This window comes from Trichosurus vulpecula, chromosome 4, assembly GCF_011100635.1.
Source record: "Trichosurus vulpecula isolate mTriVul1 chromosome 4, mTriVul1.pri, whole genome shotgun sequence".
Lineage (NCBI taxonomy): Eukaryota > Metazoa > Chordata > Mammalia > Diprotodontia > Phalangeridae > Trichosurus > Trichosurus vulpecula.
Window position 1 is genome coordinate 143,413,308 of NC_050576.1, and position 21,414 is coordinate 143,434,721.

Genomic DNA, 21,414 nt, shown 5'->3' on the forward strand with positions numbered 1-21,414 from the left:
CAAGAGCAAGTCACTTAAGTTCTCTGAGCCTCAATTTCTTCATCTGTAAAATGGTGATAGTTGTATGACTGAAGGGAGAAAATGCATATAAATCAAACTTTAAAAGTTATTTGTGACAGATATTTTTGTTAACAAAACACACATATATGAGTACAAATGCACAAAAAATCATACCCTTTGATAGACTGGTTAAGTGACTGAAAAATATATGGTAGTTCTAAAGATTGTGGCAAGCTGTACAGCTAGCATGCCTCATAGCTACTCAGTAACTGTCTGGATTTAAAGTTTGATTTTTACAGATGAAGAATTTGAAACTCAGAGAACTTAAGTGATCTCTCTACATATAGATAGATAGACAGACAGACAGACCTAGATAGATATCTAGATATATTGAGGGAGAGAGACAGGGAGGGAGGGAGAGAGGGAGAGGGAGAGAGGGGGAGAGAGGGAGAGAGAGGGAGAGGGAGAGGGAGAGGGAGAGTTAGAGGGAGAGGGAGAGAGAGAGAGAGAGAGAGAGAGAGAGAGAGAGAGAGAGAGAGAGAGAGAGAGAGAGAGAGATCTTTTATGTCTATTGTCCATCTTGTATAATCTTTCATATAGGAAGATAGTTCTATTCATCTATCACTAATGTATGTTATACAAATTGTTTGGAGGTGATGACTGTCTGCTGATCTCTCTATTCACACTTTCTCACTCAGCTGCAACTCCTTTTTCCTGTTAGCCAAAGGACCAAGGGATGGTGGGATTTGGAGTTCAGTCTCTGTTCACTGAACTGAGTGAAGTTAACTGCCTCTGTAGAATATAAGCTTCTTGTGGGCAGGGAATTTCTCATTTTTCTATGTGTATTCCCCAAAGCTACACAGTATGTGGTTATTACTTAATGCATATTAAGGGAATGAATCTGTAACTTTGACCTCCTTAGCACAATGTATTATCATTCTACTGCCAAGAAGCCAGAGAAAGAATGAACCTTATTTATTGACAGCAAATCAGAAAGTTTTGATTTAGAAAATTCTGGAGCTCTTATGTCATGAAGCAGAGGAGGAAAGGAGACTTTGGACATCAATCTACCTTCATTACCTTGGCCAAATTTGGCTTAGTCATTAAGCTATCTCACAGCCAACTAAATTGACTGTAACTACAGACCTTCGATGACCCTTTTGATGTTTGGAATGAGTGTATGACTCAACAATGCAGTTCCATATTGCAAAGAGCTGATGTTCTATTGGCACAACCCACAGAAACATGGCAGAGAGGAACTATGAGATAATCTCATCATTCTCTTCAGCTCTAGTAGGTTCTTACTATTTTTTTGAATTTGTTATACAACTTTAAAAAGATACAAAAGACTTGTAGGATTGAAAAGTAAAACCTGTGAAGAAATGGAATTATTTTAGCCTAGAGAAGAGAAAGTGAGATGTAATTAAAAATTGTTAACATGGCAATTGTGGAACTGGCAAACTCTGTCCCTTTCTGGATTAAGAAAGAGTTAAATTATAGAGTTCTACCTCCACAGAGGAAGGGTGTCTCTAAGCTAGTTGTAGTCAGCAGAAAGAGAAAGGAAAAAAAGAAGACATTCATTCCTTTATGCAAACTGCTTCTTCCCTCCATGAAAGTTTAGGGGAAATACTATAATGATAGGGAGTTCCAAAAGACCTATACAAAGGCCCTCCTCTTAGGAGTAAGAAGGCAAACAGAGGACAAGGAAGGACCTTCACTACCTAAGATATACCAATCTGAGGTGACATCTCGACAATCTGAAATATATCCAAGAATAAGGGAATAAGCAAAAAAAGAAAAAAATGGTCTCCCAGAAACTATAACAAACATCACAAAATATATGCCTTGAATTGAATACTCCTAAAGAAAAAGATTTCCCATGTCCTCACTCAAGTTTTATTCACTCTAATTTTGCACAATTCTAGAAAATATAAGTTGATTTATAGCAATAGCAAGTCTATTAGAAGCATCAAAATAGAGTGGAAAGAGAGGCTATCATATGGGCTACAATATTAACCATATGCTATCATTGGGAGTATGAAGACCATTTTTTCTTTTTTTGTCTGGAATTTTACACATCCTGAAACATGTCATTTATAGAAGCGGTACTCAGAGTACCTTGTTTCTTTCAGATAGCCTTCTGAGAAAGCAATATCTCCACCCTCCATAACTTCAGAATTCTCAGACCATGAGTCCCCTATTCCAATACCTACTCGTCCTGTTGCCATTATTTAACCTGGGAGACTACAGACTGTTTTACAGCCTTCATCAACCCAGTAACAACTACTACATGAGGAAGTGGAACCAGTAATACCCATTGGCATCCATTTAACTGATATTTCCTCAATCCTTTGTCTACCAGACTCCCTTCTCCTTCACTTCCCCTCCTGATTCTAACTCTCCCGAACCCCTGGCTGTCAATATACATAACCCCTTTCTCTAATCCTCTACTGCCCAATCCCATATTCCTACTTTCCTCAGGCTTCCCCCAATGTCACAATGAAGTTTGTACAGTAAACCTTCCCTGATCCCCCTTAATTCTGGTTCCTTCCCTCTGTTGATGATCACCAATTTATCCTGTATATTATTTGTACATAGTTGTTTATGTATTTTCTACCCCATTAGATTATGAGTTCCTTGAGAGCCACTCAGGGACAGAGACAATATCTTTTGCTTTTCTTTTAATCTCCAATAGTTGCAAAGTGCCTGATATTTAATAAATGTTTATTGACTGACTGACCATGTCAAGAAAAATTCCCCTTTCCCTGCCACCTTTGGCTGCCTACTCTCACTAACCTGACATATCTAGTCAGTTGGCAAAATTTTGTTTCTACCTTCATAGTATCACTCCTGTTAACTCTCTACTCTCCATGATCCTAGTTCAAGCTTTCACCTCCTCTCACCTGGACTATTGTAATTGCATTCTAACTCATCTCCTTGTCTCATGTCTCTCCCCAGTCCAAACCATCCTTCACTCAGTTGTCAAGGTCATTTTTTCTAAACAATAGTAACTTCCTTATTCAATAAACTCCAATGGCTTTCTATTACCACTCTGATCATACATACTCATACACATACACACTCAAGTCTCACTAGAACCCTAGAAGTCTTTTTTTGCAGGGGGGAAGGCAGGGCAATTGGGGTTAAGTGACTTGCCCAAGGTCACCCAGCTAATAAGTGTGTCAAGTGTCTGAGGCCAAATTTGAACTCAGTCCTCCTGACTTCAGAGCCAGTGCTCTACTCACTGTGCTACCTAGCTGCCCCAACACTAGAAGTCTTAATAACATTTTTCCTTCCAATATTTCCCATTTTAAAAACACATTACACCCCTCCATATGCCTTACAATCCAACTGCCTTGTACTGTTTGCAGTTCCTTGAACACAAACATCATCCTTCATCTCCATACCTTGCACTGGCTATCCCCAGCCCTGAAATGTTCTCCCCACTCCCCCCTTTTCTTAGTGTCCCTGGCATTCTTCAAGACTCATCTCAAAGGCAGGAGGCCTTTCCCTCCAGCTGCAAGTGATTTATTTTGTAAGATTACCTTCCATTTATACTCTACATATAGTTACCTAGTTACTTACATGTTGTGTCTCCTGTTGGAATGTAAATTCCTAAAAGGTATGGACTGTTTTTGCCCTTCTCTGGCAAAAAATAAGCACTTAATTAATGCTTATTTACTATTACTCCCTGCTCTCTCCCTCTCATCTAATCGGCCCTGTACCCCTTGCAATACATATCTTTCCCTGCTTTTCTTTTATATTGTTCCTTCTGTTATTCTTGTTCTGAGTTGCTAGTTCTACTTCAATATTTCTTACTTCTTACATTTGCCCTACTTCCATTTTTCCCACTTCATTTAGCCTCTACTTTATATCATGCATTCCTCACCTCTCATCTATTTTCATTAGCTCTGTATTGTATGCCTGGCTTCCAGTCCGTTCTCCACACAGCTGCCAAAAGTAATCTTCCTAAATCAGAAATCTAGCCATATCACATCCCTAACTTAATAAACATCATTGGCTCCATATTTTCTCTAGAACACAATACAAAATCCTCAGCTTTACATTTAAGATGCTTTAATATCTAATTTTAGCTTACCCTTCCAAATTTTCATTCATATTTTTTTTCTTTTCATTCCCTCTATATTCCAAGTAGTCTGGAAGACTTGCTTTTGTTTCCCATACCCAACAGGCCATGTTCTGTCTCTGAGTACAGTCTATCTCCCATCCTTGAATTTTCTCCTCTTAATCTCTCAGAATTTTTACATTCCTTCAAGGCTTGGTTTAGGAGCCTTCTGAATTCTTTCCTAACCTCCTTATTGTCAATACATCTCTTCAAAATTTGCCTTTGATATAATCATTTGGATACATTTTTATTGTTTTCCTCTAGTACAATGTATGACCAACCACAAGGAACTCTGGACTGGTCCAGATCTCCTGGCTAATCAGAACGAGACTTGAGCTTTCTTGGCTCTTTCTACCACCTCCTCATGGTGGTGGTGCTACTCCTCCTAGAAGTAGCATTATTGCAACCGAATCCTGAAGCGCCAGAAACTTCCATCCTCTCAAACTCATGAATATACACACAAGGATGGAAATGTTCACAACACAGTTTCATTGGTAGCTGCATTCTATTATGAGACAAAAATAGAAGGCACAAGAAAGTTGCCATTAGCTCAGTCTTGCCTAGGCAGGCATAAGTTCTCACTGCTACATACTGTTAGCCACCATTGCTGAATGAAGGGAGTATAGTTCATAGAATTAAATATAGTTAGAGCTGGAAGAAAACCCAAAGGCCACTTAATCCAACCCTGTTGCTTTTAGATGAGAAAACTGAGGCTCAGAGAGTCAAGTGGTCAAGTGACCAATGATTCAGTTTGTAAGAGATATGCCATAAATCAAAAATAAAGAGAAAGCATTGGAAAAGTCTTAAAAAAGAAAGAAAGAAAGATGTTTATCTTCAGTTCTTTTTATAGTCCACCGAGAGGATGGTTCCTCCTGATTCCCTGCCAATAATTTTCAGGGCAGCTCTCATCACTGGTCTCCTCCTCACCACAACCAAACAAGAGAATGTCGTTATCTCTAAAAGGTGCATGTAGTTCAGCAAAAGGACAAGAACACATTCTGACAGAGGGATGAATGCACATATTCAGATCCATGGAAGATTCCCTGTCCATCAAATCAGGGGGTTCTGCTTATCCCTATTATAGTATCAATATTGTCCTAAGGCCCTGCCTTAAAGACTAAGCTAGCTTTTCCCAAGGCCCTACTCTATGCTGATTAGGATAGTTCTTTTATTTAAGTATTGAAACCCTCCTTGGACAGTATAAAATACTTGGGAGTATGCCTACCAAGACATACACAGAAAGCATATGAACATAATGATAAAATACTCTTTACACAAAATAAGAACAAATCTAAATAATTGTTCATGGTTAGGCTGAGCCAATACAATAAAAATGAAATACTTTCAAAGTCAGTTTACATATTTAGTACAATACCAATCAAGCTTCCAAAGGATTACTTGATATAAGAACATCAAGGGAATTAATGGGAGAAAAGGTAACAAAGGATGCCTGGCAGTTCCAAATCTCAAAATGTACAACAAAGTCATAATCCTCAAAGCAACTTGGATATTGGATGAGAAATAGGGAGTATGAGAAGTGGAACAGATTAGTATACAATGTATGGAAGCAGGTGAGCACAGTAGCCTAATGTTTGATAAATCCAAAGATACCAGATACTGGGGTAAGAATTCACTATTGAACAAAAACTCTTGGGAAAACAGTTTGGCAAAAATTAGAGATAAGCTAACGTGTTATACCATATAGCAAGACAAGTTCCAAATAGATACCATATTTGAACAAAAAGGGTGAGATCATAAATTAGAGGAGCATAGAGGAAATTACCTAGGAAGCAGACCTTCCAGGAGCCTTTGAGGCTGCAGAGACCCAGGAAAGAGTGGGGAGGAGCTCAGCACAGACCAGTGGAGGTAAGACTGGCTGGGGAAATAGTAGAAGCTGCGGGGGTGGGGTGGGGGGGTTGTAGGTTCTGATGAAAGACAAGATAACGCTATGATGAAAAGTCTATTATCTACTGTGATTATTGGAAGTTTATTGAACTTATGAAACTATAGCAGAGAGAAAAACAGCATCATCTGCACCCCCAAAGTGTAGGCCATATATTTCTTCTTCTCTAGTTGGAGTATGAACTTAATGATTTGTGGAGAAGTTCTGTTTTTTTCTTGGAGTGTTTCATGTATTAGTATTAAATCTATTTCAGATACAGAGAAATGTCACACTCTTTCTGATGTGATCTCAAGCATCTTTTCTTCAGCATGGTGGGTATCACCATGCTGTGGCAAAGCTTCAGCTGTGATTGGATTATTATACCCCTGCATTGACAGGTACCTGGAATATTCACATAAATTTAAAAGAGAACTGTTCAGTGTAATGTGATATGTAGCAGTCTTTCTTGGTATAAATCATGCTAGTATCAAGGTAGATTTTGATGACCATCTACAATTGTTTCTCACACTGCAGTATCCATTGGTCTATGGTAGACTTTTGATAGATCATGAAGTAGTTTTAGCTCTGGAGTAGGAATTGCTTTCTTGGCAACCTTGGTCACTCAGCTACTAGTCTATAATAGACTTTGTCAATATACATCTGCAGACTTTCTTTAAGTTCATTCTTGGTACCAGGTATATTTTTCCTGGTGGCATAACAATGGGAAATGTTGGTCAACGGCTCTCTAAAATGTTACAAAATCATTTTAGCTTGGTTCACTTGTCATTGGAACCCCTGGATTTATAGCCTCATTATATGCAATTGGGGGCATATATTTTTTTTTTATCTATTAACACACCTAATAGTGAAGAGCTCCAGTTTATTGGTTAAATATATACATATATATAATTTTATTTATATTTATAATTCATATTATGTATATAATATAATATATAATTTATAATATTTATATTAATTTTATGTGTATATTAATGTATATTCTTATTTAAAAGTTTTGTGTGGGGAGTAACCTTGGCTTCTGCATGAAGGGCAGCCCTGATTGCTTTAGGGGCCCCTATGGATTTATGCTCACAAGAAAAGAAGAGGCATGTGTCCCAGTAGGAATTTTGGCCAAAGATATTAGAGCCATTGTGTGAACTATTTAAACCAGTTTAAGGAGCTGAGAAAAATCTCGAGGCAGAGCCAAGATGGAGGAGTGAAACCAGTGACTTACTGGAGCTCTCTTAAAAATTCTGTCTGATACCTCTAAAAAAAGTGAGTCTGAGCAGATCTGAGAGATGAAGAAGCCACTAGAAAGCAGTGTGGCAGATTTCCAGCCGAGGAGAGCCCACAGGGTCAAAGTGATGGATCTGTGGCCTGGGAGAGCACCAAGCATGTGGAACTAAACCATACCAGAGCAGGAGTGGGAGCAGACCCAGGGATGAAGTACTAGCTTCAGTGGTGATCCCCAGAACTCTCAGCCCAGGACAGGAGTCTGTTGGAGCTAGGGGTGACAGCAGTGCAGAGCCTGCGGCCACAGCAACGGCTATTCCTGAGGCTTTCAGCCCACAGTCTAAAGATACAAAACTAGCCTTCTTGAACTTCTGGGAGCCATGATGACCGAGTAAAACAGCTCTCATCCCTCCCTTCCTCACCCAGAGAATACTGCCCTGGGCAAAAACCCTGGAATAGAGGAGCCAGAAGTGGGGGGTCAGGACTCTTATAGTTTGGGAGGCTGGGGAGACAGCCACTTCTGTGGTGGTGGAAGGAGACCACTGCAGGAAGGGAGACTTCCAAGCAGGTCCCACCTCAGCATACCACAGGGAGTTCCTGAGTCCCAGGGGGGTGGAGCCGACAAGCGCCAATACCAGGACCCCTGATATGCCTTCAGACAGCCAGGGGAATTGGCAGACACCAGTGCGGACTGATGGCTGAGACAACCCATGCTACATAGCACAGCCCTAGGGGAAGAGGAGACTTCCAGCAGCCAGACCATCCCTCCCCCACACCTCATGCTGTGACCCCAGGGAAACTCAGAAAGACTTCACTGGGCCTCGATCCTTGGCAGACACAAGGTAGTCCCAGCTCAACACAAGGTGAGCAACAGCATCATATAGTCTCTAGCTGACAAAACCAGAGGCCACAATACACAAAATCAGTAACCAAGCCCTCAGTTCCCAGAACAAGAAATTTGGGACAGAGCCCCCTGTGCTCCAGAAGCAGGGATTCACTTAAAAAGCCAGGAAAAGGCAACCACCATGACAAAGCAAGCTGGAAAAATAAAAAATACCATTGAATCATATTTTGAGGACAGAGAAGATCAAAACACATGTTCAGAAGAGGACAGCATTGACACTATACCCACATCTGAAACTTCAAAAGGGAATATGAACTGATCTCAAGCCCAAAAAGCATTCCTGGGTGAGCTCAAGGAGGATTTTAAAAACCAAATTAAAGAGGTAAAAGAAAAAATGGGAAAAAATTCTGATGAGAACAAATCCTTAAAAAGTAAAATTGACAAAATGGTCAAGGAGGTTCAGAATCTAATTGGAGAAAATGATTCCTTGAAAAGTAAGATTAGCCAAATGGAAAAAGAGGTATAGAAGTTAGATGAAGAAAATAATTCATTAAAATTTAGAATTGGGCAAGTAGAAGCTAATGACTCTTAGAAGCATCGAGAATCAGCCAAAAAAATCTAAAGAATGAAAAAATAGAAGAAAATATAAAATATCTCAGCAGAAAAATGACCTGAAAAATAGATCTAGGAGAGATAGTCTAAGAATTATTGGTCTACCAGAAAGCCATGATGAAAAAAAAAGCCTGGTCAGTGTTTTCCAAGAAATCATCAAGAGAAACTTCTCTGAGGTCCTAGAAACAGAAAGTAAAATAGTTACCAAAAGAATCCACCCATCACTCCCTGAAAGAGACCCCAAATTGAATACTCCAAGGAATATTGTAGCCAAATTCCAGAATTATCAGGTCAAGGAGAAAACACTGCAAGCAGCCAGAAAGAAACAATTCAGATATCGTGGAACTACAATCAGGATCACACAGGACCTTGCAGCTTCTATATTAAAAGATCGGTGGGATTTTAATATGATATTCCAAAAGGCAAAGGAGCTTGGACTACAAACCAAGGATCAACTACACAGAAAAACTGAGCATAATTTTTCAGGCAAGAAGATGGACATTCAATGAAATAAGGGAATTCCAGACCTTCCTGATGAAAAGGAAACAGCTCAATGGAAAATTTGATCTTCAAATACAAAACTCAAGAGAGATATAAAAAGGCAAACAATCAGAAAAAGCTTGTTATTCAATAAGAGCAAATAGTCTACATCCTTATATAGGATTATATTGTTTTATATATGATATATACATACTATATATATATATATGTATATGTATATGTATATGTATATATGTATGTGTGTGTGTTAATCCTGAGAATGGTATAGTTATTATGACAATCAAAAGGGATATACATAGACAGAGGATGTGAGTATAGATTAAGTGATGTGATGATAAAAAACATAATTAAGGGGTGCAAATGGATTGTTCTGGGAGAAGAGGTAAGAAGGAGGTAGAAAAAGGTAAATTACATCACAGAAAGAGGCACAAACATAGATTATAGTAGAGAGAAAGAAGGGAGGAAGAAAAGAAGTGTCTGAGATTTACTCTCATGAGATTTGGTTCAAGGAGGGAATAACAAACACACTCTGAGATAAGTATAGAAATCAAACTTGCCCTACAGGCAGTAGGAGGGGAAAGGGGAAAGAAAAGGGGGGATGAGGTAAGAAGGGAGGGAAGAAGTAGTAAGGGGAAAAGGGTAAGATAAGGGGGTGCTAAAAGGGAAGGAATATGGAGGGAGGTGGTGGTCAAAAACAAAATTCTTTGGAGGATGGGAAGGATGAAGGGGGAAATGAAAACATGAACGGGGGGAAATAGGATGGAAAAAAAGACACAGATATTAAACATAACTGTGAATGTGAATGGGATAAACTCTCCCATAAGTTGGAAGTGGATAACAGAATGGATTACAAACCATAATCCTACAATATGTTGTTTACAAGAAACACATTTGAAACAGGGAGATACACAAAGGGTAAAAGTAAAAGGCTGAAGTAGAACATATTATGCTTCAGCTGAAGTAAAAAAAAAAAAAAGCAGGAGTCATAATCCTAATCTCAGAGAAAGCAAAAGCAAAGATAGATCTAATTTATAGAGATAAGGAAGGAAACTATATCCTACTAAAAGGCACCATAGACAATGAAGCAATACCATTACTTAACATATATGCACCAAGTGGTATAGCATCCAGATTCTTAGAGGAGAAGTTAAAGGAGTTACAGGAAGAAATAGCAAAACTATACTGATGGGGGTCCTCAACCTCCCCCTCTGTAAACTTGATAAATCTAACCTCAAAATAAACAAGAAAGAAGTTAAGGAGTTGAATAGAATTTTAGAAAAGGTAGATATGATAGACTTCTGGAGAAAACTGAATGGAGATAGAAGGGAATATGCCTTTATCTCAGCAGAACACAGCACATACACAAAAATTGATCCTGTACTAGGGCACAAAAACTTCACATTCCAGAGTTCTGCAGAAAGGCAGAAATAGTCAATGCATCCTTTTCAGATCATGATGCAATAAAAAAAAAATTTGTAATAAAGGATCATGGAAAGTTAGACTAAAAACTAAGTGGAAACTAAATAATCTAATCCTAAAGAATGAGTGGATTGAACAACAAATCATAGAAACAATCTGTAACTTCATTCAAGAGAATGCTAATAATAAAACAACATACCAAATCAACGACTATAGAAATCTACTCTTTGATAAACCCAAAGAATCCAGCTTCTGAGGTAAGAATTCACTATTTCACAAAAACTGCTTGGAAAATTGGAAAATGGCAGGGCAGAAATTGGGCATAAACTAATATCTTATACTATATACCAAAATAAAGTCAAAAAGTATTCATGATTTAGGAATAAAGGCTGATGCTATAAGCAGTTTGGGAAAGCAAGGAATAGTTTACCTATCTGATTTGTGGAAAAGCAAAGAATTCATGATACAACAAGAGATGGAGAGCATTACAAAATGCAAAATGGATAATTTTGATTATGTTAAATTGAAATGTTTTTTATAAAAAAAAATGCAACAAAAATTAGGAGGGAAGCAGAAAATTGGGAGAAAATCTTTACGACTAGTGTCTCTGATAAAAGCCTCATCTCTAAAATACACAGGGAACTGAGCCAAATTTATAGGAATACAAGTCATTCCCCAATTGAAAAGTGGTCAAAGGATATGAACAGGCAGTTTTAAGAGGAAGAAAGTAAAGCTATCTATAGGCATATGAAAAAATGCTCTAAATCACTACTGATTAGAGAAATGCAAATCAAAACAACTCTTAGATACCACATCTCTCCTGTCAGATTGGCTAAAATGACAAAATAGGAAAAAGAAAAATGCTGGGCAGAATGTGGGAAAATTGGAACATTGTTACATTGTTGGAGGAGTTGTGAACTGATCCAGCTATTATGGAGAGTAATGTGGAACTACGCCGAAAGGACTATAAAAATGTTCATACCATTTGACCCAACAATACCATTTCTCAGGCTATATCACAAAGAGATCATAAAAGTTGGAAATGAACCCGTATGTACAAAAATATTTACAGCAGCTCTTTTTGTGGTGGAAAAGAATTGGAAATCAAGGGGTTGCCCATCAATTGGGGAATGGCTAAACGAATTGTGGTATATGAATGTAATGGAATAGTATTGTGCTATAAGAAATGAGCAGCAGATGGACTTCATTATAACCTGGAATGACTTATACAAACTGATGCTGAGTGAGGGGAGCAGAACCAGGAGATCATTATATACAATTACAGACACATGATATCTGTAAGGACTAACTTTGATAAACTTGATTCCTGTCATCAATACAAGGTTAAAAGACAGTTCCAAAAAACTCATGATGGAAAAAGCTATGCACATCCACAGAAAGAATGATGGAGTCTGAATTCAGATTGATGCAAACTTTTTGCTCTCTCTCTCTTTTTCCCTTCTTTTTTGGTATTATTTCTCCTTTGCCATGATTTTATTCCATTGGTTATAATTCTTCATTACAAATGGAGTATCTGCCCCCTCTTCTATCATCCCCCATTTTTATCCCCTTCCCCTTGCTTTCCTGTGGGGTAAGATACCCAATTGATTCTGTATGTTATTCCCTCCTCAAGTCAAATCTGGTGAGAGCAAGATTCACTCATTCCCCCTCACCTGTCCCCTCTTCCCTTCCAACGAACTGCTTTTTCTTGCCACTTTTATGTGTGATAATTTACCCCATTCTATCTCTCCGTTTCTCCCTCTCTCAATATACACCTCTCTCAACCCTTAATTTTATTTTATTTTTTAGATATCATCCCTTCATATTCAACTCACCCTGTGCCCTCTGTCTACATATATATGTGTATGTGTGTATATATATATATATATATATATACATATATATATATATATATATATATATATGTGTGTGTGTGTGTGTGTGTGTGTATGTATGTATGTATGTATGTACATATATCCTTTCAACTACCCTAATACTGAGAAAGGTCTCATGACTGACACATATCATCTTTCCATGTAGGAATGTAAACAAAACAGTTTAACTTTGGTAAGTCCCTTATGATTTCTCTTTCTTGTTTACCTTTTAATACTTCTCTTGATTCTTGTATTTGAAAGTCAAATTTTCTATTCAGTTCTGGTCTTTTCATTGAGAAAGCTTGAAAGTCCTCTATTTCATTGAAAATCCATATTTTGCCTTGGAGCATGATACTCAGTCTTGCTGGGTAGGTGATTCTTGGTTTTAATCCTGGTTCCTTTGACCTCCAGAATATCATATTCCTAGCCCTTTGATACCTTAATGTCTCCACCCAGCATTAAATCTATGAAGCAGTCTGAGAGTGAAGTTAAACAACTTACCCAAGATTACTCACTAGGAAGCATTGGAGTTGCTACTTAAATTCTTTTTTTATAAAATGTAAAATCCATATAAATTCTTTCTTAAATTCTACTTAAATGCAACCATGTTGTCTGAATACACCAGGGTTGATGCCACTTGACAAGATGGTACTTTCCATAACTCGAAGTTTCTGTTAATGAGCTATTTCCCACACAGGTGTCTCCAAATCTCTTTTTTGGAACTATTACAGATTAAATACCAATTCAAAATCTTTTAAATACAATTCCACAATTGAACAACGGGTTTAAAGGTGTTTGTATATACAAAAGATACACTATTTTTCAGTGTTTCATCTATCAGCTATTTAATGTTAATATGCATCAGAAACATGATCCATTTTGAAACTAAGTAAACGTAGTAAAATAAAATGAGTGTCAAAAGGAGAAACCTTTAAGTTTGTATTTACCTAAAAGGGATTGATGGCTAGGCAATCTGTCAGCTTCATCATCATATGTTCGGGAGACTGAACATGTGATTTCATCGGTATAGAAACCTCCTGGAGGAAGAAACGTCCTCTACCAATGCAAATTAGTACCATCTCTGAAACTTAAAATCAGTGACCAGATCACCAAAGGGTTAAAAACTTAACCAGAATCACACAGCAAGTTTGTATCAGCATAACAATTTTTTTTTTTTTCCTGGCTTGGAGGCTGCCCTGTTTTCCACTATACCATACTGCATACTGCATCTTATTCTCACGATCTATGGAAATCACAAAGCTCAGTGACAACATTGAAGCTATATCACTTATAATGGACTCAGAAGTTTTATTTTTTTCTTTGCAAAGTATGATACGTTGCTAGAATATATATATATATATATATATATATATATATATATATATATATATATATCTATAAATCACTGTGGATAATTTAAGAAAAATTAGAGCTAAAACATTTTGCATTTTAGTAGCAGAAAGCAGATTAATAACAAGAACTCTGGGAAAATTTAAGTAAAATATTTTTGTAATGAAATATATTGTGATCTAGGATAAAACATTAATAAATTTATGCTACTGACATTAAGCTAGATATTATTTATGTTTGTTGGTGTTAATTTATTTTTTGCTATTAGAAAATGTATAATGAACAAAACTACATGATTAAACAGAATTTGTTTCTTGTAACTCAAATTTGAAGTAAATTTCATAACTTTATAAACTACTTTGCTATAAAAGAAAACATTTCAAGAAAAAAAAAATTATTCCAAATTATCAGTAGTGTGAAATGTGGTGTTAATTACTGTTATGCTAAGAGATAAACAGGAATATAAGGATAGTTCAATTATTGTCAGTAATTTTTAACACTCCCAATGAAGAAGCTTCCATAGAATGAGTTTAATAATGTGGAATACTTAAGGATATTGGCAAGGCCATGAATGCTAGTATATAGATTTTTTCCTTTCATGTCTTTTGAAATTAACAATTTAGACTAAAATCTTTTCTTTTTATTGTTCAAATTTTGGACCCTCAAAGCATTTTAAAGCTGTTTTTATTAAGGGTGATGATAAAGATACTTTCCATTTAAAAGATGCTTATAACTCTAAATATGCAAAGACAACTTGGTTCATCTTTAGTAAGAAGTAAGTCCATTTATGAATTTGGAAAGAACATGTACTTGAAAGTGATTTAAAAGGATTCAGAAAATTGTGTTTTATGCCCCTCTGCTAATGGAGGCTCCTGCTATTATTTGCTCTCTTATCTATAGATTTTTTTTTCTTCAGAGTGGAGCAGGTTTAAAATGAACATAAAAAACCTTAGAACTCTACTTTGATGTGAAGCTAGACTTGTTTTCTAATGATATGCTCCCCAAGAAATATATTGCAGGTTCACTTTTAAAAATACATTTTATTGATGGCTTCTGGTTTTATATTTAATATATCTCCCAAGGTTTTGCTCCACTGCCCCTTCCCTGGATCCATTCTTTATAACAAAGTATAAAAAATAAGAGGAAAAAATTCAGCAAAACTAACAACATACTGAAAAAAAATTTGATGATATATGTAATGTTCCGTGTCAATAATCCTCCAGTCCTGCAAAATGACAGGGAAGAGAGATACTCTCTGATGTCTGTTCTTTGGGGCAAGCATGATCATTGTAATTTTACAGCAAAAAGTTCCAGTTGTTTTGATGCTAATGTGCTTTCTACTTATATTGTTGTAGTCATGGTGCATATTTTTCCCAGGTTCTATTTGCTTCATTTTGCATAAATTCATAAATTCATATAAGACCTGCTTTGTTGTCTATGAAATCTTACAGCACAGTAACATTCCATTATATTGCTAAGTCACAACATGATTAGACATTCTTAATCTATTTGGAAACCTATTTTCCTTCTAATTCTTTGTTACCATAGAAGTGTTGCTATGATTATTTCATTGTACATTGGGCCTTTCTTTTCATCATTGACCTCCTTGGGATATATATCTGGAAGTAGAATCTCTTGTTTAAAAAGTATCTAAGGGTGGGGAACCTGTAGCCCTGAGGCCACACGTGGTCCTCTAGGTCCTCCAGTGTGGCCCTTTGACTGAATACAAACTTCACAGAACAAATCTCCTTAAGAAAAGGATTTGTTATGTAAAACTTGGACTCAGTCAAAAGACTGCACCCAGGGACCTACAAGATCTAGACTCTATACTATTGATATTTTAATAATTTTCTGTGCATAATTCCAAATTACTTTTCAGAATAGTTGGGCCAATTTCACAGCTCCATTAACAAAATATTCATTAGTCTCCCTACCTTTCCAAAGTTCCTTTTAACACTGACTATTCTTATTTCTTCTTTTTCAATTTACTGAGCGTGAGGTGAAGTCCAAGAACTATTTTGATTTCAATCTCTCTTATTATAAATGATATGAAGCATTTCTTCATATGACCTAATAGTTTGTGATTTTTATTTTGAGTACAATTATTTATATACTTTGATCACTTATTTATTGTGGAATGAATTTTGATTTTATATATTTCCATTAGTTGTTTATATGTCTTGGATATCAGACTGTTATCAGATAAATTCCATGTAAACCTCCCTCCCACCATCAAATATTTCCTTTCTTATTCTAGTTGCATTAATTCTATTCATGAATTCTATTCTAATTCTATTCATGGGAAAAGCTTTTTTTTAAATTTCATGTAATCAAAACTATATATTTTACTTGTTATAATAACTTTTATCCTATATTTTCACTTTAAACAGGGATGTTTTCTTGAAAGTACTGATTAAATCTAATTTTTTGTAAATTTGATTTGATTGCAAATATTTCAGGAACTATGGTGATTTCAATAGCTTTGGTAATGTTTTGTTTTGTTTTGCCTTTAAGGAAAGATTCCTTTTGTCAGTATAATACACCTCATGACCTATGCCCCCTAATTGTTTTAAAATCTAATATATAAAAATTATTCAAAGAAGTTTTTTGATCCAGTTCAATAGTCCTGATATGTCACTTTCAAGATTGTCAGTTTGAGACTTTAATCTCTGGTACTCTGAGGCAAGCTATAAGCTCTACTGATGGTGAAGACGCTGTACTATTTTGAGCTAACCCATTTACTTCTGTTACTCAACCCTCTTATCTCACTGGGACAGTAAAGCCCAAAACAACATTAACTAACCCAGACCATTTGTGGCAGTGGTGAATGATCTGGGATATTTCTGCTGCTGAATGAGTTAAGAACACCTTAAACCAGCTGGGTGATATGACCAACAAAATGACAAAATGACTGGAAACATTTTCTCCTATTTGCCTCAAATCTCTCCACAATAGAAACTGTGTGTCATAAGAAGGCGATTTCAGCTGTCTCCACAGTCTAGGACACCAAGAACTCAAAGAAGGGAAAGTCTCAACGAATAGCAGAGAAGGCCACTATCCACCAAATCCTAATGAGTGTGCATTCAGCACAGCTTCTCCCATTATCGACCATGCTCTGAGGAGCAAGACTACACAAGATGATAGCTGAACTGGCAACAGATTTCAACTAACCACCCAAGTCCTTCTGGTGCCAGAGAGATACAAACTCCAAGTGGCAGAAATTTGCCCACATTGCAACAGCCCTACAGAAACATTCTGTGCTACAACACAGCTTGGCCCAAGCAGAGCAGCAGAGAAATAGGACATGGGTTCATACTTGTGTTAGAGCACAACTTCATATCATAACTACCAAGTTTCTGCTCCAAGTTCTGAGGAGATCCAAACTCCAAACAGCAAAAATTTACTTAGACTGTGATAGTGGCATAGCAGCATTTTGTGCTGCTGGGACAGGAAACTGAGCAACAGCGGGACTGAGGAAGGACACTTGCATATGTATGCAATTGAAGGGGGTGGCACTCCACTAAGGATGAAGAAAAGAGCCCAGTATCTAGCTTTGTCCTATTCTGTTCCCCTAAAAGTCATTTAAAGAAGAGATAGACTGCTGAACCATGAATTGGTCAGTGTGGGAAGAAGCTAAGCCACTCTGAGATCCAGCTCCCAGGGAAGCCCCTATGGGGGGGGAGGGTGTCAGAAAGTGAGAAATAGGGGAAAATAAAAGAGGTGAGACTGAATGACCAAAGATCGCAGGAAGAAGAAAAGTTAAGGTCCTTGACAATAAACCAAAAGAGAAAGTGTCAACAATAGAACAAATTATGGCCTCCAAATCTAGTAAACTAGTTCAGATATCCACAAATAAAAATTTCAAATTGAAGGAAATGATTCAATACCTGATGAGATAAAGGACCTTGTAGATTTTGAGGAGAGCATGTAATCACAACACACTGTTCCCAAGAGGTTTTAAAAAGAAAGAACAATTGTAAGAACAGAATTTATGGCCTACACAGCACAAATAATTTGTGGAATAGAAAAATTAAATCTGTGGTGCCAAGTCCCACAAAAGAAGCAAAAGAGAGGACAAGTGATTTGAATATAAATAGAAGTAAAGGATAATCTAGAAGAAGGGAAGCAAGAAACAGTAATCTCTGTAGAAGCAAAATAATAGTAATGATGATGTTGAAGGAAGGATACAAGGAAACAACTTAAGGATTAGACCCACAAGAAAAAAAAAGTAGACACTAATGCAAGATATAATACCAAAAAAAGCTTCCTGTTACTTCGGAACACAGAGAACAAGGGGTCAACTGAAAGAATCCATAGATTATCTACAGAAAAAACAGGATTCAAACTCCAAAAGGCATACTGGTTAAATTTCATAATTTCATTGAAAAATTTCTTCCAGTGACCAAAAGAAGAATTTTAAGTATAAAGGAAAGGAAATTCAAATAACACAAGAATATTGTATGAAAACCAGAAAATATAAGCGAGGATGGAATGATTTTTTGGAAGAACAAAGGATCTCAAGACACCGCCTAAGTTGGCCCACCCTGAAAATTTAAGCCTAATCATAAATAAAAAGATAGCCATGTTCAATAAAAAGGTATTCAAATCATTTTAGGAAGAAAACTAAACCTACAGAAATTATTTGATTCTCAAACACCCCAAACTATAGAAATACAAGATGAGTAAACAAATACAACAGTAACAAAACAATAGAGAGACCAAATATACATGAATAGACAAAGGTGAAAGCAGAAGTCAAACAGAAGTCACAGTGGATAAACAGTCCTGAAACATCATGGACTTCATAGCATAAACCTCATAACACCCCACCTACAGGTGAAACAATGTTTTTGGTGGGAATAAATTACAAAATGAGAGGGCTTATAAAACAGGCGAGAGGATGAAGAAGATAGAAGAGAATATATAATGTACCCTAATCAAGTCAAAGGCTCATAATGAAGGAAAATAACTCCTCTAGTTTCTCATAAATATAATAGTCTACAAGGTAATAGGAGAGGAGGTGAAGCAAGGGATTAAAAAAAGAGAAAGAGAGAAACCTTCATTCACTGATGATTCCTATGAATGGAGAGATATTCTATAAAGGGAGATAGAGACTTTACAATGGGTATTATTTTCAGGGAGTTCTTGCTTAGAGAAACCACTTGTCCTGCCTCAGGAGAAGGGGAGTTAGTATTCCTGCAGTGAACTTAAGAGTGTGAGACATCATGAACCCTGGGAAGAAATTTTGAGGAAAGTAGGGAAAGAATGGACAAGGGAAGAGCATAGGCTAATAATGAATTGTACAATCAAGGACATAAGAAGATTCCTACTATGGCACAATATCTCATTTAATTTCTTCAGAAATTGTTATTTCTAAGAATGAAGAACAACAGAAAGAAAGGGGTGGGTGGCTTTCAGTCAAGATTTACAAGAAAATAACATAAATTGTTTAGGAGGAGATCTCAAAATTTTAATTCTATGAAGAATACAAAAAATAAAGAAGGATCAAATAAGTATAAAGGCCATTAATCAAAGGAGAAAAGCCTAGAATAAATGGAAAAGGAAAATAAATAATGAAAAGAATGACAAAAATAAATATTTTCTAAAAAATTTTGTAGAAATAAAATTTAAAGAAATAAAAAACATTAAATAGCTTGAGGAATATTCAGTATTCATGTCTGGGCAGTACCAACATAATTAAAATGACAGGACTCCCAAAGTTAATTTATATTTAAGTGCTATATCAATCAAATTGCCCAAAGGATAATTTATAGAATGTGATAAAATGATAAAATTTATTTGAAAAAAGTAAAGATCTAGATTATCAAGGGAAATAATGAAAAGAGAGTATAGCACTTCCTGGCCTCAAACTATATGATAAAGCAGAAGTCATCAAAACCATCTCATATTACTTTAAAAAATGGAGAGGCCATTCAATGGAACAGACCAGACATAGAAGAATTGCAAACAATAGAACTCTATAATCCAAACATTGATAAAAAAAAAAAACCAAATTACTTAGGACCCAACTTCCTCTTTGATCAAAATTGGTGGAACAACTGGGAAGCAGACTGGCAGAAAATAGGCTTAGAGCAGCATGTTATACTATATTTCATAGTACATTCTCAATTGATACATGACCTTAATATTAAAGATAATTTTATTTTTTTTATTTCCGTCTTAGTCATGTTGTGAAAGAAAACATAGACCCCCAAAAAACCTCAAGAAAAATTAAAAAAGTAAAAAAAAAACACAAAAAGTATGTTTCAAATCTCTATTAAAGCACTATCAGTTCTTTGCCAGGGGATCATCGTAAGTCCTTCAGAGTTGTCTTGGGTCATTGTATTTCTGAGAATAACTAAGTCATTCACAGCTGATTAAAAGATTATTTTAGAAAAAAAAATTAGAAATGAATCAGATTATATACATTTCACAGTGATTGGTAGGAGATACAGTCTTAAGCAAACAAGGGATAGAGGCAATCACAAAAGATAAAATAGATAACTATGATTACATGAAACTGAAAAGCTTCTACACAGAGGAAATTAATGTACCTAGGATAAGAAGCCATTTAATAAAAAAATTCAAATAAAGGTTTTATATTCAAAATGTATACTTTGACAGGTAGAGAGAGATACAACCAGTAACTATTCCCTAATAAGTGTCAAAGGATATGAACAAATACTGTTTAAAAGAATTGCAAAGTTATCAACTACATGAAAGAATGCTTTAAATGATGAAGTATAAGATGAATGCAAATCTAGACAACCTTAAGATTTCATTTGACACCTTACAAATTGGCAAAGATTATAAACAAAACAACAATCAATGTTGTGGGGAAATTGGCACACCAGTACACTTTTGGTGGAATTATGAACTTATACAATCATTCAGGAAAGCAATTTGGAATTAGGTAAATAAAATGACTAAAATGTCAATAACCTTTGATTCATAGATGCCATTCCTGGGCTTATACTCTGTAAAATCCGTTAATAAGAAAAATCCCTCATGTACAACAAAATATTTAGAACAATATTTAGAAATATTGTAGAACAAAATATTTAGATTGTGATAGCAAAGAATTAGAAGCAAAGTATATGCCCTTTGGCTGGGCAATAACTAAAACAATTGTGGTACATAAATGTAATAGAATATTATTGTGCTCTAAGAAATGACGATTGTGATAAATACAGAGAAGTTTAGAAAGATCCAAATGAACTGATGTGAAGAGCCAAGAAAACAATATATACAATCACACACACACACACACACATGCACTAAAAGTGAGTGTTGCAAAAATTATATATAACCAGCATAGCTCAAAAGAAGTGATAGGAGAAAGCACTCCCAAACCACACCTTCATGGAGGTAGGAGATCCACAGGTATTGCACATGTTTTCAGACTTCATCAATGATTAGTTATGATGAATTTTCCTCTCCTTTTTTGTCTTTAAAAATATTATTTCTTATATGGGAGGACTTTTACAAGGGTAGGGGAAGGAATGCTGGGACAAATTATGATGATCTCAAATACAAAGTCATCAATAAAAACTTATTTAAAAAAATAAAAACA

The 21,414-nt window shown here is 36.0% G+C and overlaps 1 pseudogene; it reads left to right on the forward strand.

Moving 5' to 3' along the window:
• The first annotated feature begins 6,138 nt into the window (after positions 1-6,138).
• LOC118846850 lies at positions 6,139-6,815 on the forward strand (annotated as a pseudogene).
• Positions 6,816-21,414: the final 14,599 nt, after the last annotated feature.